General features: G+C 40.6%; 1 protein-coding gene and 1 pseudogene across 6 annotated transcripts in view; both read right to left on the reverse strand.

Moving 5' to 3' along the window:
• The window catches only part of CLYBL (citramalyl-CoA lyase), a 301,132-nt gene that overhangs the window by 266,505 nt on the left and 20,694 nt on the right, over nt 1–13,933 (reverse strand). The gene's annotated exons all lie outside the window — the stretch shown is intronic.
• LOC144287770 (keratin, type I cytoskeletal 18-like) lies at nt 4,527–11,103 on the reverse strand (annotated as a pseudogene). The gene is made up of 2 exons (XR_013355529.1): nt 8,744–11,103; nt 4,527–6,077 (listed from the first exon to the last, which is right to left on the reverse strand). The product of XR_013355529.1 is annotated as a keratin, type I cytoskeletal 18-like (transcript).

Consider the following 13,933-nt stretch of genomic DNA (forward strand, 5'->3'; position numbering starts at 1 on the left):
CCAGAAACATCCCCAACACACACCCCACACATATTAAAAGAAACAACAGTTTTATAAAACAAAATTTAACATGTAACGTACTGACTAGAAAAATGACTCTTATAATTCATTTTTAATTATAATTCAAATTAATTTCCAGCTCACTTCCTGGGAGCCAAATGATCCAAAATGAGACACAAAGGGGTAGTGAGTGATGGCTGCTCATGTGTGATACTTCAACTTTCTATAGCATATGACTAAATTTTAATGTAATTATGAATAAAAAATATAAAAGTGAGACAATTTCTTGCATATGTGTCAGAGATACATGTGTCCCTTGGTTCAGGCTCTAACCTGTTGAATCAACTCCTTTCTTTTCCCTTCTCTTTTTTTTTTTTTTTTTTTTATTTTTATTTTTTTTTTATCCCTTCTCTATCTTGTCAAAGATACAGATGTTGGCAGAAAACCTGAGGCTATAGATACAGATACTAGGTAACAGAGACTACAAATCATGCTGATGAAAAGCCTGATGATCTGTAAACTTAAATGTTTCTGGTTATTCAGAACACATGGATATAATTTAATCAATGCTTGAGCTTTCAGCACCAGAGCTATGTGCAAACATTGCTGGGAGTAGGAATGTCATTACTACCCACTAGGTGCTATCTCAGAAATCAGACAGAAGCACAGTATCCCAAGCCTTCTAGCTCCTTCACACAGACCTGTTTTTTTCTCTCCAGAGAAAAGTCAAAGATTCTGGGTGAAGGGATGACTCTGGGAAATCCAGAGACAAGTAAGTACCTGAGAGGAACCTCATAAGCCCAGGGCCAAAGTCCTTGTGAAGGCCACGCCCAATGAACACTTGAGTTCAATAGATTAGAAAGGGGCCAATATTCTGGTTTTCATGCTGGTGGTAGATTCAAGGAACCCGCTATGATCACTGCCAAGCTCTCCCATGCCTGCTTTGGCTAATGATGACTGCATATTCCCATCCTCACAAGAGACATACATTAGCCAAAGATGCAGTACTGAAGGGTCAGAATGCCCATGGGATGAGGCCTTTGCCCCTCTCCAGTGAGTGTGGGCTTCTCAACCAAATCTACCTACAGTCAGAGATCATAAAATCAGGATGTTTCCCAACAATCTCTCAGAATCTTGCACTGTGCCCAAGAACTTAGGACCCTTCTAAGAGTTCTTCCTGGGGAAGTCATCTCTGATCTGTCTTCTATGGGTTTTCATTAACACAGGTATGCATTTTTTTGCATTGTCACATTTTATTTAAAAATTCCATTCAGAGGCACCTGGCTGGCTCAGTGAGTAGACCATGCAACTCTTGATCCCAAGGTCATAAGTTTTAGCCCCATGTTGGACACAGAGTTTACTTTAAAAAATTTAAAAACAGAATCTTTGAAAAATAAAAAAAATTAAAATTCCTTCAAAAAACTGGGAAGCATTATTTTCTAATTCAATTTTTGAGGTTTTAATTTGAATTGACATCTCATAAAAGGAAAATGCACCAATCTCATAAACTCATAACTCCACTGAGTTCACCTTGGGCTTTTTATTTCTGTACTTTCATCCCTTCTTCTGTTGTAGGATTATTTAAATAAATAAAGTGATTTTTTAAATTGATATAATAAATAAAGGAAAGCAGCATATAATGCCAATACAATATAGCTTTGGTTAATTTGGATTTCTACTTTATCCATTTACAATTCATTTTGACCTAGGTTATAAATGATTACACATATATTTTTGAAAGATTTTATTTTTAAGTAATTTCTATATCCAACGTGGGGCTCGAACTTACAACCTCAACATGAAGACTTGTACACTCTACTGACTGTGCCAGCCAGGTGACCTTCATATTTTAAAATCAGCAAAAAGCATACTATATCAATTGGGGTTGTATCAATTACAGATAATGCATGATTCTATGTTTGCACTGCCGATTGGAAAAAAGACTCCCAGCAGGACTGAAAGCAAGAATTTTCATAAGAAACTCCACAAAAATTATATATATTTCACATTTGTGATTTGCCAATACAGTCATAAAACCAAACAATATAAGCTCTATGTCAGAAAAACAATAAACGTGAAACAAGGGTAATACTAGGCACTGAATTTTTTTTTTTTTTTTGGCAAGTCCTCCCATAAAGGAAATGTATTTTTAGTAAATGTATCAGTGAGTAGTTTGGTTTTGCACCTCATCATATATTCGTACACATACACGTGTGTATTTATGTACATAACGGGGCACACACATACATATTGCCAGAATAGTAAAAATCCTACAGTCCTTAAGATAAAATAGCAGGGGGCTCTGTCTATTAAGTTATTAGTTCCAGGCCTTCACTTTCTAATCAACAACTTTGGGGCTACTTTCATCACTTGTCATCTTCAAACCCACACTCAATTTTTCCTTTCAGATGATGTTGCATCCGTAATGTAGCAGTTTCTGACATACTGCAGTGTGTTGTTAGGAATATTTCTTCAGAAGCACAGCTTACTAGAAGGTGGAAAGGCAGAAAACCTGAATTTTTTCACATGTCAACTACTCAATAGAACACTATGGAAAAAACCCTCATTTTTACACTTATAATATTTTCCACTCCCCTTTGCAATAATCCCAACTATTTAAAGCAAGTAGATATAGATTTAAATAAGACACAAAAGGATATGTTACAGGGATCCCTGGGTGGCGCAGCGGTTTGGCGCCTGCCTTTGGCCCAGGGCGCGATCCTGGAGACCCGGGATCAAATCCCACGTCAGGCTCCCGGTGCATGGAGCCTGCTTCTCCCTCTGCCTGTGTCTCTGCCTCTCTCTCTCTCTCTCTGTGACTATCATAAATAAATAAAATTAAAAAAAAAAAAAGGATATGTTACAAACAAAAAATATCTTCAGCTTAACATGGTGGAGATTGTTAAACATTAACAACAATATTTTCTGTCAATTAGTATACAAAAGCCATAGCTAAATATATCTGGTTCCAAACTAAAGTATTTTTTTTACAGATTTCATTGATTTGACAGAGGGAGAGCACAAGCAGAGGAGCAGGAGAGGGAGAAACAGACTCCGTACTGAGCAGTAAGCCCAACGCGGGTCTCCATCCCAGGACCCTGAGATCATGACCTGAACCAAAGGCAGAGGCTAAGCTGACTGAGCCAGACTAAATGATTTGTAAAACCCATAATGAAGGGCGCTGGGCTCCCTGCTCGGCAGGGAGTCTGCTTCACTCTCTCCCTCTGCCTCTCCTCCTGCTTGTGCTCTCTCTCTCTCACTGTCTCTCTCAAATAAATAAAATCTTTAAAAAAATATACATTGGGGCAGCCCGGTGGCTCGGCGGTTTAGCGCCTGCCTTCATCCCAGGGCGTGACCCTGGAGACCCTAGATCGAGTCCCACGTCGGGCTCCCTGCATGGAGCCTGCTTCTCCCTCCGCCTGGGCCTCTGCCTCTCTCTCTCTGTCTATTCTCATGAATAAATAATAAAATCTTTAAAAAATAAAAAATATATATTAAAAAAATAAAACCCATAATGAGATAAGCAAAAACACTGAACAGCTAAGTATGCAACTGTCCAGTCTATTAAACTGCCTCATATGCAAAAAAAAATTGTTTTGAGCTTTGAGCTCATGATTTTAAAAAAGCCGGGGGAGGGGGGGAATTTTAAAAATAAAATTTAAAAAGCCACCAAAAGTAAAAGAATCAAATTTTAAAAAAAAAATAATTTTTTTAACTAATCTCTACACTCAACCTGGGGCTTGAACTCATAACCCTGAGATCAAGAGTCACATGCTCCACCAACTGAGCCAGCCAGGTGCCTAGAAACAATTTTATAAGTATAAAAAGTTAGATTAAAATGAGATCCTTCTGTTTAATTAAACTCTACATTACTTAGAGAATATGCATTTTCAACTACACATAGAGCAATCACATACCTAGAATTTTCCCAGATAATTTCAATTTCAAATGTTTTGTCCCAATATCCACTTCCACCAATGTACTCATGTGCTCAATGAGTACACTAATTTGTATTTCTAAAAATACAGTCACCTTGTGTAGGCAAAAAGGATAGGTTTTAGATTTTATTTTATTTTTGTTTTTGGTTTCATGTGTTATATATAAATGCATTTAAATAATTGCTAAACCACTGGAGCACTCCTTTAAGAATTACTACAAACGCTTATGTTCTAGAACTGATTGGATTTAGCCAATCAGTTTAGCCAAGTAGTTGCTATTATGGTTGCCCATATTTACGAAACAATGTATGATTAAGGCTTAGAACTATTTCTGCACTTTGGAGGCTTGCATCCCAAAGAGTAACGGAATTTACAAATAACAATACATATGTATGGGCACTAAATAAAATACTATGTATATAGAATGACTGACCACAAGCCCTGGCTTGTGTGATGGTCTTGGCTGACTCCTGATGTCCCAGTGTCAGTATTAATAGCATCCCTTTCACTCTCAAAACTGTCCATATTTGGATGATAAATTTGAAGGCTATACTGTTCATTAACGTGAAGTGAAGACTGGTAGATTGGTTTTGTTTCTTTATTTTTAAAGATTTTATTTATTTATTCATGAGAGACATAGAGACATAGAGAGAGAGAGAGAGAGAGAGAGAGAGAGATGCAGAGACACAGGCAGAGGGAGAAGCAGGCTCCATGCAGGGAGCCTGATGTGGGACTCAATCCCGGAACTCTGGGATCACATTCTGAGCCAAAGACAGACACTCAACCGCTGAGCCACCCAGGCATCCCTCTTTTTTTTTTTTTTTAAACCTCTGAACCTTTTATTGGCCTCCTGCTCCTCAAAGGGTACGCTCTTTCTGCTGCCTCAACGCCTCAGAACTTTGGTGTCTTTGGGTCTCAGGGACCACCTTGCCATCCACGATCTTGCAGGTGGTGGTCTTCTGGATGGTCTGCAAGGAGTTGCTGTTGTCCAGGGCATCAGTAAGACTGAAGTCCTCCCTGTTTTCCAACAGGCGACGATAGGTGACAATCTCAGCCTCCAGCTTGACCTTGACATTCAGCAGGGCCTCATACCCCTGGGCCTGGCGCTGCCCCTCTGCCTGGGTCTGGGACAGCTAGACAGCTCAGACTCCAGGTGCAGCAGGGCCCCAGTGAGCTGCTCCATCTACATTGCATAGTGGGTCTCGATCTCCCTCAGGCTGTTCTCCAAGCTGGCCTTCAGGTTTCTCATTGAGTCCAGGTTGATCTCCAAAGACTGGGCGGTATGTCTCAGCTCCGTGAGAGTCATCTCAGCTTCTCCTATCTCAGCGGTCTGGGTGGTGACCACTGTAGTGCTCTCCTTGATTTGCTGGGACCAGTACTTATCCAGCTCCTCCCGGTTCTTCTGAGCCAGTTCGTCATACTGGGCCCAGATATCTGCCATGTCTTGCTGAGGTCCTGAGATTTGGGGGTATCCAACTCCACCGTCAACCCAGAGTTGGCAATTTGGTTTTATAGACCCTTTACTTTCTCATGGTTCTTCTCCATGAAGAGCAGCTCCTCCTTGAGAGCCTCAATCTGTCTCTAGCTGCAGCCGAGTGACACTGGTGTCATCAGTGACCCTGTGGAGCCCATGGTTGTCACTCTCCATAGACTGGTGTATGGCCAGCTCTGTCTCATACTTGACTCGGAAGTCGTCAGCAGCAGGATGGGCATTGTCAATCTGCAGAACGATGCAGGCATTGTCCACAGCACTTGCAAAGATCTGAGCCCTCAGGTCCTCGACGGTCTTGAAGTAATGCCCCCAGTCTCTGACCTGGGGTCCCTTCTTCTCCAGGTTTCCCGGATTTTCATCTCTAGTCTCTGATTATCAGCCTCCAGGCTCCTCACCCTCTCCAGGTAGGAGGCCAGGTGGTCATTCAGGTCTTGCATGGTCTCCTTCTCACCCTGGATGCCCCTTTGCCTCCCAGACCTCGGGCCATCCTCAGGCCCGAGCCCCCAGACCTCCAGCCACCCTGGAAGCTGGTGGAGCAGGATATGGAGATCCAGGAGCCCAAGCTCCCCACACCTGCATAGATGCTGGCCGCCCTGCTGCTGATCGGCCAGACCTGGTTGCTGGGCGAATGCACGGAGCCCAGGGACCTGTAGTTGGAAGAGAAGGTAGAGTGGGTGGTGAACTCATGCTGTTCGGAGAGTAAGAGCGTGACACAGGAGGCCAGGACTCAGGCTCCGGCCAGGCCTTTTTTTTTAAAAGTATAATCCATACCCAATGCAGAGCCCAATGTGGGGCTTGAACTCAAGACCCCCAGATCATATAAGACAGTTTAGCAGACTGGACAGTTACATACTTAGCTATTTATTTAGTATTTCTGCTTGTCTAATTATAGGTTTTATTATTTTTTAAATGTATTTTTAAGGATTTATTTGATAGAGAGTGAGAGAGAGAGAGCATGAGCAAGAGGAGAAGCAGTACTGAACTGAGATGAAGAATCCAACACTTAACTGAGCTACTCAGACACCACAGATTATTGGCTTTCTAACAGCATTTATCACTGTCATCTTTAAGATCTTTTAATGGGTGATTCTTCAAAATCTGATTGATTGTGAACTACAATTTAGCCTTGGGTGAAAGGGTAAACACAAGAAACTAGGTCAGCATAGTCTTGTCAAAAGAGCCCTACCGTTGGAATGGGACCTGTGGTTGAGATCCCAACTCTGCCTCTTAGTTTCATATTGGGAGAGGTACATACCCCTCTCTTTTTTTTTTTTTTTTAAGATTTTTATTTATTCATGAGAGACGCAGAGAGAGAGAGAGAGAGAGGGAGAGGCAGAGACACAGGCAGAGGGAGAAGCAGGCTCCATGCAGGGAGCCTGACGTGGGACTCGATCCCGGTCTCCAGGATTAGGCCCTGGGCTGAAGGCAGCGCTAAACCGCTGAGCCACCCGTGCTACCCACCCCTCTCCTTCTTGGTTCCCTGATCTAGCAATGGATAGGGTTAACTGATGTGATGCCAACCAGCACAGGACTTCATAGTCACTGAGGGGGCTCCTATGAATCATACCATCCTGTTCAAATCCTGGCTCTACCACTTAGGAGTGAAGTAACCTTAAGCAGAACCAGCCAGGGGCCCTAATGTCAGCAGCTCCGAGTAAGAATTAAGCCAGAATGTGTGTTGAGATGGTAGTGTTGAGGAGAAAACTTCAAAGCAAGAGGTGCTTCCTTAGAGTTGTCTCCTACATAAGAGGGGAAAGTCTGAGGATAGAGAAGATATAGGAAAGGGAGAAAAGTGTCAAAAACCTAGTAACATTATCTGACACTTCCATGGTAGCCTTTGTCAAATGACATCCTTTCTTTCTGACCCAGAATCCTGACTCCCAGTCCACATTTTCTTCATTTTTGTCAAATTTCCTATAAGGCAGAAACAGATTATATTCCCCTACCCTCTACCACATATCTCTATTTTTTTCCCAGCTATTTCATGACATTTTTAAAAAAAGATTTTATTTATTCATGAGAGACACACACACACACACACACACAGAGAGGCAGAAACACAGGCAGAGGGAGAAGCAGGCTCCATGCAGGGAACCCAAACTGGGTCTCGATCCTGGGTATCCAGGATCATGCCCTGGGCTGAAGGTGGCGCTAAACCGCTGAGCCACCTAGACTGCCCTATTTCATGACATTTTAAAATTTATTTTTCAAGGGGCACCTGGGTGGCTCAGTTGGTTTAGCATCCAACTTGTGATTTCAGCTCAGGTCACGATCTCAGGGTCATAAGATGAAGCCCTGCGTTGGGCTCCACTCTTAGCAGGGAGTCTGCTTAAGATTCTCTTGCTGTCCCTCTGGCCCTCCCTCTGCTCATGCACTTTCTCTCTAAAATAATAAACAAAATCTTTAAAATTTATTTTTCAAAAATAAAAGTGATATAAGCACATTAAAAAAACATTCAAAACTTTAGTCTCCCCTTTCATACCCCAAGCCCTCAATCTTTCCCCAAAGATGACTGCCATTAAAGGTTTTTCTTATGTATTCTTCCTAAAAATAATTTATATCTTCATATATATTTTTTTTAAGATTTTATTTATTTATTCATAGAGACACACACACACACACAGAGGCAGAAGGAGAAGCAGGCTCCATGCAGGGAGCCTGATGTGGGACTCAATCCCAGGTCTCCAGGATCACGCCCCAGGCTGCAGGCGGCACTAAACTGCTGCACCTCTGGGGCTTCCCTCTTCATATATATTTTTATTTACATAAAGATCCTAGTATATGCACACTGCTTTGTTTAGGTAATAATATATCAAGTGGCAATTTGGCTTGAGTTGAGTGGTTCAGAGGACAGCCTCTAGAATCAGAATGTTGGATTTGAATCCTACATATGACCCCCACTAGTTATGTGACACTAGGTAAATTACCCTGTGCCTCAGTTATCACATTTACAAAATAAGGTTAATAATAGTACCCATTTCATGTGATTGTTGGAAGGGTTAAATAATATATCTAAGGCAGGGGGATCCCTGGGTGGCTCAGTGGTTTAGCGCCTGCCTTTGGCCCAGGGAGTGATACTGGAGTCCTGGGATCAAGTCCCACATCAGACTCCCTGCATGGAGCCTGCTTCTCCCTCTGCCTATGTCTCTGCCTCTCTCTCTCTCTCTCATGGATGAATGAGTAAAATCTTTAAATATATATAATATATATATATATTAAATATATATATATGGCACTTAGAGCACTACTTGCTATATGAATATTTATTGTTTTTATGGTTATTACATGCTCACATCAACACATACAAATCTACCTGGTTCTTCTCTTCATCATTTCTGGTGATCTACATTCTTTTTTGTATACTCAAGTTATTATCGGGTTATTTCTCTTCAGCTTAAAGAACTTCCTTTAGCATTTCTTATAGTGCAGATTTCCTTGTAACAAATTCTCTCAGGTTCTTCTTTTCCGTAAAGGTCTTTATTTTAGCTTCATTTTTGAAGGACAGTTTTGCCAAACACAGAATTCTGGGTTGACATTTTCTTTTTTCTTTCAGCACTTTAAACATCAATTCATTTATCTCCGGCTCTCCATTGTTCCTGATGAGAAGTTGGCTGCCATTCATATCACTGTTCCCTTATAAGTAATGTATCTTCTTTTCCTCTGGCTGCTTTCAAGACTTTATTTTTGGATTTCAGCAACATGCCACGTGTGCGTGTGTGTGTGTGAGAGAGAGAGAGAGAGAGAGAGAGAGAGAGAGAGAGGAAAGATATTTATCTTGCTCAGGGTTTGTTGAGTCACCTGTAAGCTAATGTATTTCAAGTTTGGGAAGTTTCTGAAAAAAAGTTGAGAAGTTTCTATTACTCCTTCAAATATTTTGTGGGCCTCTTGTCTCTTTTCTTTCCTTTTAGAACTCTAATTACATACATTAGACTGCTTGATATTGTCCCACAGTTTTCTGAGGCTCTATTCATTTTTCTTCAATCTTTTTTCTCTCTGTTCATCAAATGAGTAATTACTATTGGTCTATTTTTTAGTTCATTGACTCTTCTGATGTCTACAACCTGCTATTCTGCTCATCCAGTAAGTTTTCAATTTAGCTAAGGTACTTTTCAGCTCTCTTTTCATAAAATTAATTTTAACCTTTTAAAGCATACGATTCACTGGCATTTAATATATTCACAATATTATACAAGCAGCACCATTATCTAGTTCAAGAACATGTTCATCAGGACACCTGGGTGGCTCAGCGGTTTGGCACCTGCCTTCAGCCCAGGGCGTGATCCTGGAGACCCCAGATCGAGTCCCACATCGGGTTCCCTGATGGAGCCTGCTTCTCTCTCTCTCTCTCTCTCTCTCTCTCTGTACCTCTCATGAATGAATAAATAAAATCTTAAAAAAAAAAAAAGTTCATCACCTCAAAAGGAAACCCTAACTAAACACATTAAAATAGTCATTACCTATTTCCTCCTCTCCTCTAACCCCTGGAAACCAGTACTTTTCAGCTTTTTTTTTTTTTAAGATTTTATTTATTTATTCATGAGAGACAGAGAGAGAGAGAGGCAGAGACACAGACAAAGGGAGAAGCAGGCTCCCTGCGAGGATCCTGATGTGGGACTCGATCCGAGGACTCCAGGATCATGCCCCAGCCCGAAGGCAGGCACTAAACCGCTGAGCCACCCAGGGATCCCTTTTCAGCTCTTTTTAATAGTATTTATTTTTAAGGTGACGTTCTCTATCTGCTCTTTCATTGTGTATATATTTACCATTAAGACCTTGAACATACTTATGATAGATGTTTTAGCATCCTTATCTGTTGACTACAACATATGAATGATCTTGAGTTTGGCTTCAATTAAGTGCTTTTCCCCTCTTGTTTCATGTATATAGTGATTTTTAAAATTTTATTGATATAATTGATATATAATATTGTATTCATTTAAAGTATACAACATGATTTGATACAATGATTTTTGATAGGCCTTTGGACATAATGATTAATATGTTATATAGATTCTATATTCTGTATATTAATTTATCTAAAGGGTGATTTTTACTAACCAACTGTTCAGACAGTTGGTTTGTCTGAACACAAATACCACACTCTGTCTCCTCTGTGGTGAACAGCAGCTAAGATCTCTACTCAGTTCTTTCAGCTTCCAGCTACTGCTTTTTCACCAGTTCCACTGGAAGCTCCTCTACACAAACAGACAGCTTAGTGGCTGGCCAAAGATTTGTGCCATTTAATATGTAAATTTCCCCCTCCTTTACTCCTCCCTCAGCTCACCTGTGTACATACACACTCTTGCTCTCTGTCTCAAATAATAATAAAATAAATCTTTAAACAGTCACATTTGTACTGGTCAGGAGGCAAAACCTGAAGCATCCTGATATATACACTGTTTTGCCTAGGCAGATTCTGTAGACTGTTCTCGATCTGCAAAATTGGATCTTGAAATCTCACCTAATCTGGTTTCTTCATGGCTTCAGTTAAAGAATTATTTTTGGGATTATCAGGCGAGATCCTGAAGCTGGGCTGGTCCACGGTGAGGGCATTTGTTATTTCCACAGGTGACCAAGAAACTGAATTCTGCCCTCATGTTGGGGAACTCTCCATCTTCTGAGCCAATGGAAGCTGGAAATGTTTCCCTACTCCCCCAGCCCCAAGGGCTCTGCCTGTCACACACACTTGCCCCAGCCTTGGAACTCAGAGTCAGCCACACAAAGAAGCAGGAAGCATGCACGAGTAGCTGTATGAAAGTCAAACCTCCATATTAGCTATGATAGTTATACCATCATCATAGGCAACCTAAAAACTAACAAAAATATTCAGAGTTTCACTTGTTCCACTAGCAGCATGGCCCCCTTCCCCTCCACCCTCATCCGTGAAGGCACAAAAAGAAAATAACATATCACAACAAAATAGGAAATAACTAGCCATTGTCTCCACCTTTTATAGGCAAATACTTCATGGGATTTGCCTGCAACACTAAAAGGCGCATTTGTGGTTCTGACAGCCTAAGACTAAACTATATTACAAACCGATTACTGTCCAGAGCCTAAAGCTACAGTTTACAAGCCTGTTCTGCCTGCTTTCAGGCCCCTCCATGCTTATAAATGACACTTTCTAGTGTCTTAAAGTATGAGAGGCAGCTAGCTCCAAATTCTCAGGCTGCTAATGATTTCACATAAAATGAGCTCCTACAATTTTATTACCACCCTGGTGTGAATTCACAGGTGAGGGGCCACCAGGGAAAGGATGTGGATATGTCTCTCACTCCTGGCCTCCTGACTTTTCCAAGTACAAAGAACTTTTCCACTCAATATTTCAAATGGCTGCTCCAACTCCCATGCTGATTAAGCCAAATAGGCTCTACTACATTACTGAAAGAGGAGTAAGTCACCAAGTCACCTCTCTGGAGAGAGAAGGGATATGAATCTGCATCCTAACTTACACCTGTAAAGCTGATTAAGCAACCCACTGATTTTACATTTGGACTTAAATATACATTTAGTGGGTATTAGTCGATTAGAACGTTGAGAAGTAACTACTGAAAACTGTTAAATTTCACATTCTAATCAGACAAGTCAGACATAAGTTTTGTATACATGATAACATGTATCTCACAATACAATGATTATTGATACTTGGAAAAGTGATCATGTTGGCATACAAGATTCTATAAAGTGCACAATTCAAAAAAAAATAAAGTGCACAATTCGGTACACCTCTACATTTGCGTGAAGTTTTAACAATATACAAAATACCAAATAACAGCACCAATGACCTGCTTTTGAAAGAACTCTAGAAGCCTTTAAAACAGGGCTGATTATCAGAAAGTACTGAAATTCACATGTTCAGCTATATATTTGTATGACTATTTTCTTACCTTTAAAAGCGACTTATGGCAGGGGCGCCTGGATGGCTCAATTGGTTGAGCAACCAACTCTTGGTTTTTGCTGGGGTTGTGGAATTGAGCCCTGCATCTGGCTCTGTGTTCAGGGCAGACGAGAGATTCTCTCCTCTCCTCTCCTCTCCCTCTGCCCTCCCTCTGCTCATGCTCCCTCTCTCTCCAATAAACAAATAAAAATCTTTTTTTTATTTTATTTTATTTTTTTTTTTTTTTAAAGAGAGACTTAAGGCAAGCTAAATAGATAAATGGGTAGACAGTAGGTCTAAAAATATTTACGTTATTTCTCCTGGGGGAGAAAAACAACCTAAAGCCATACAAACTAAACATAATATTCCAGTTTTCAAAAGTAGTTGATAGTGACTGTTTAATGAGGGAACTTTATTTTCTCAGTATCTTTTTTTTTTTTAATTTTTATTTATTTATGATAGGCACACAGAGAGAGAGAGGAGAGAGGCAGAGACACAGGCAGAGGGAGAAGCAGGCTCCACGCACCGGGAGCCTGACGTGGGATTCGATCCCGGGTCTCCAGGATCGCGCCCTGGGCCAAAGGCAGGCGCTAAACCGCTGCACCACCCAGGGATCCCTCTCAGTATCTTTTAAAACTAGAAAAGGTACGTTAAATTTTAAATGTAAACCATGTGAAAAACAATTCAATATGGCAGACTCTACTTTAAAAACTTTAGAATTTCAAATTCAAATAAAACAAAAGTTCACATAAATGGCTTAAAAAGCCTTCAAAAAACAACAAAACTGAACTTAAAGCTTACACATAAAAAGTTTTCCTTTTTAAGACCAAAGATCATCTAAGATCATTTGTCAGAGGCTTAGAAGTGGTGAAAACTAAACTAGCTGCCAAAAATTGTTTACTCTGTAGCACATAACACCCACTAAGTGACCTGCAGAGAAAATGTAAGCGTAATTTATTCTACATGCTTCCGGTTTTACTTCCTGTTAAAATAATACTCATCACCATATTCAACTCTTTTTTCCTGTGTTTTATCTTAATCAAAAATAAAGGCAAAGGAAGGAACTCGGGGAGAAAAAGTGGGAGTGGCAAGAAATGGATTTCTCAGTCAGAAATTTAAGATTAACCCATGTGTTAAGAATAAATCTATTAAGGGGCACCTGGCTGCCTCAGTTGGGGCAGCATGTACCTCTTTTTGTTTTTTTTTTTTAATTTTTATTTATTTATGATAGTCACACAGAGAGAGAGAGAGAGAGAGGCAGAGACACAGGCAGAGGGAGAAGCAGGCTCCATGCACCGGGAGCCCGACGTGGGATTCGATCCCGGGTCTCCAGGATCGCGCCCTGGGCCAAAGGCAGGCGCCAAACCGCTGTGCCACCCAGGGATCCCCCAGCATGTACCTCTTAATCTTGGGGTTGTGAATTTGAGAGCCCCATGCTGGGTGCAAAGATTACTTAAAAATAAAATCTTAAAAAAAAAAAAGAATAAACCTACTAAGAAAAAGAATAACTCTATGATAAAGTACATCGTGAATACTTTATCCCTCTCAAAAATGTAGGATTAAAAATTGGAATTATTACATTTACTATATTCTCAACATATTTTTGTGTACATAGTAGCTTTTGGG

Source organism: Canis aureus, chromosome 17, assembly GCF_053574225.1.
Source record: "Canis aureus isolate CA01 chromosome 17, VMU_Caureus_v.1.0, whole genome shotgun sequence".
Lineage (NCBI taxonomy): Eukaryota > Metazoa > Chordata > Mammalia > Carnivora > Canidae > Canis > Canis aureus.